The sequence below is a fragment of the Rhineura floridana genome, chromosome 1 (genome assembly GCF_030035675.1).
Source record: "Rhineura floridana isolate rRhiFlo1 chromosome 1, rRhiFlo1.hap2, whole genome shotgun sequence".
Classification (NCBI taxonomy): domain Eukaryota; kingdom Metazoa; phylum Chordata; class Lepidosauria; order Squamata; family Rhineuridae; genus Rhineura; species Rhineura floridana.
This window is the reverse complement of record NC_084480.1, coordinates 30955693-30958892: the sequence shown is the minus strand read 5'-3', so window position 1 is coordinate 30958892 and position 3200 is coordinate 30955693. Positions and strand designations below refer to the sequence as shown.

Below are 3200 nucleotides of genomic sequence, written 5' to 3'. Positions count from 1 at the left end.
TTAAATGGCTGCCCCAGAGCACATCATAACCATATAAGTTTTCAAAACAAAACACAACCTACCATGATTCAAAGTGCAAAATCTACAAGTTATGATCCAGGGTTTAATGTGGGAGGTGTCAGTTCATGTCAGAATATCACATCTCAGTACTCCCCTGTTTAAATCTCACCTGGAACATGAACTTACTTTAGCAGTCTTAGAAAAGCTGCTATTCTCTGCCTCAACTCTCATCTGCAGTATAGGGGTCACAGCAGCCTGCTCTGCAGGGCTGTTATAAGAGTAGTCAACATAATATAATGTGAAGCACTTTGAACATTTGCTATGTAAATCCATAACTGGAACATAGGAAGCTGCCTTGTACCAGACCAGACTGTTGGTCTGTCTGGCCCAGTTATTTTCTTCTCTGATTTGCAGTGGTTCTGGGAGATCTCCGACAGAGAGGTCTTTCACGTTATGCTTTTAAATGAGATGCCAAGGATTGAACCTGGAACCATCTGCATGCCAAAGGTGTGTGCTACCAGTGAGCTATGATTTCTTCCTCCTCACTTTCTTTTTTGAAGAACCATAGAAACATAGGAAGCTGCCTTATATTGAGTCAGACCATTGGTCCATTTAGCTCAGTACTGTCTGCATTGAATGGGAGCAGCTCTCCAGCGTTTCAGAAAGGGACATTCTCAGGCCTACCTGGAGAGGCTGGGGATTGAACCTGGGACTTCCTGCATGCAAAGCAGATGCTCTGCCACTGAGCTTCAACTATTCCCAATCATAAATTAGGCTCCATGCAGCTGGAACGCGTATATCCCATCTCAGCAACTTCTAACAAGCACGGGAACTCTCACACGTGCAAACAGTATGCAGGACTTACATGCAAGACTTTCCCATCCATTTTTCACTTTTATCCAAGTATTTGAATCTAAATGATAATACACTTTTAAATATTACACGACACAAATGTTGTTATACAGTCACATATAACAATACTGTCAGTGGAATAAGAAACTCCATGTGTACATTCCTTTGAAATTAAATTAAAGATAAGGCTGGCTTTCATGCACAGAACCTTGGTATGCATATTTGCTGGGAGTCTGTGATTCTTGTAACTCATAAGAACATAAGAAGAGCCTGCTGGATCAGGCCAGTGGCCCATCTAGTCCAGCATTCTGTTCTCACAGTGGCCAGCCAGATGCCTGTGGGAAGCCCGCAAGAAGAACCTGAACGCAAGAGCACACTCCCCTCCTGCAGTTTCCAGCAATTGATATTCAGAAGCATATTGTCTCCGGCTGTAGAGACAGAGCATAGCTATCATGGCTAGTAACCATTAAAGCTTTCTCCTCCAAGAATTTGTCTAATCCTCTTTTAAAGCCATCCAACTAATATTCCACATCCTGCTCAGTTCTTTTTTCTTTGGTTGCAGACAGAATAGGAAAGAAAAGTCAAACTACTGAAAATTTATTTTTATTTTTTGCAGAAATCATTTGACAAATGCCATTGTATCTGGTTTTGTTTTGTTTTTTAGAAATAAGTAGTTAGTAGAACCATACAAAATGGGAAAGTGATTTGTAGTAGGATAAATACTGATGGTATCAGAATCTGTCCTAGCAGATCTCATGTACCAGCATTACATGTTTCAGAAGCCTGATCAATGAAAGCTGAATACATGCCAAGAGTGGCCCATCAAGAAGCCCTGACATAATTATCCTACTAAATATAATTTTGTCTTGTTTATTTGGGGGAAATTAGAAAAAAAAATGCTAATCTTGAAGCACTGCTATGGAAATATAAAATAGCAAGATGGTTTATTGTTATAAGTTACATAAGCTACTAGGGTTGCCAGGCTCAGGGCCTGAGACTGATCCTGTATCTTTAGGGGAAGAGAAAGTCAGCCCAGTGCAGGTGTTCTTGCAACTCTGTAATGGGAAAAACCACAAGGTGGAATTCTCCCTTCCCCTGCACAACTTTTAAAGATACAGAAGACCTCTTGGAGGCCTGGCCTGGCAACCAAGAGGTCTTCTGTATCTTTAAAAATTGTGCAAGGGGAAGGGAGAATTCCACCTTGTGGTTTTCCCCATTACAGAGTTTCAAGAACACCTGCACTTGGTTGACTTTCTCTTCTCCTAAAGATACAGGATCAGTCTCAGGCCATGGACCTGGCAACCCTAACTCAAACCCATGTTGCTTGGACCATAAGAGTTAGCATTTCCTAATATAATGATAGATGGAGATTTCCTCATATGGAACATGAGTGGCCGCTAAAGGAATTGTGCAGAATGCAGTGGAGGCCTAAATGCACTAAGGTGAAAGCTCAAATGCAAATGACAAAATGCAAAAGAGAGATACTGATGGAAATGAAAAGTGAGATACTAATAATTATAATCTTGAGGAAGCGAAGGCAAAAAGAAGTGCTTTCCTGGGTCTCACCATGACCTTTAGAACCACAGTCACAGCTTGGTCCAGGGTGATGGTAGCAGTTCCAAAAGCTGCCTTCACCTCCTAAAATAGTACCCAGCACGCTCTCTGTATGATGGGGTGACCGAAGGTGGACAAGCTTTCAAAAGGCACCCTTAAGCTAAAGTCCAATTCCATCCTGGGTTCCTTGGAATCCTCTCAATACAAAATAGAAAAATCTTTCCTTTTGGGATAACACTTGTGCTTGCTGCAAGGATCCTGACTAATCCTGAAGAGCAAAATAACAAACAAAGCAAAGAAACAGGGAGATAGGACAGGAGTTAATGGGTCAAGCTGTGCTGAAGAAGTCTTGCTGCTTCAGGCATCTATGGAGTTAAAGCAAGCTTGAAAACCATGATGTGGAGCAGTCTCCTGGAGAGAAGCCTAAAGAAACTTGGAATTGAGGGATGCCCAATGATAGGAAGGCCTATGGCCATATTACCCTGAATATGCCCTATCTTTTCTGATCTCGGAAGCTAAGCAGGGTCAGGCCTGGTTAGTACTTGGATGGGAGACCGCCTGGGAATACCAGGTGCCATAGGCTTAGAGGAAGGCAATGGTAAACTACCTCTGAATACCTCTTACCATGAAAACCCTATGAATATATCCAAAAAAGATTCATAGGATTGCCATAAGTCGGAATTGACTTGAAGGCATATAACAACAACAATGATAGGAAAAAGACTTCCTGACAGCATTAGTTCTAACACAAAAGACGTTCTGGACAGAAAAGAAATTAAGTGTTTATTAATTCA

General features: G+C 41.6%; 1 non-coding gene across 1 annotated transcript; it reads left to right on the top strand.

Annotated features, from left to right (window-relative positions):
• The first annotated feature begins 2870 nt into the window (after positions 1–2870).
• LOC133376008 (5S ribosomal RNA) lies at positions 2871–2989 on the top strand. Its single transcript, XR_009760390.1, has one exon. It is a non-coding gene; the product is annotated as a 5S ribosomal RNA (ribosomal RNA).
• The last annotated feature ends 211 nt before the right edge of the window (positions 2990–3200 follow it).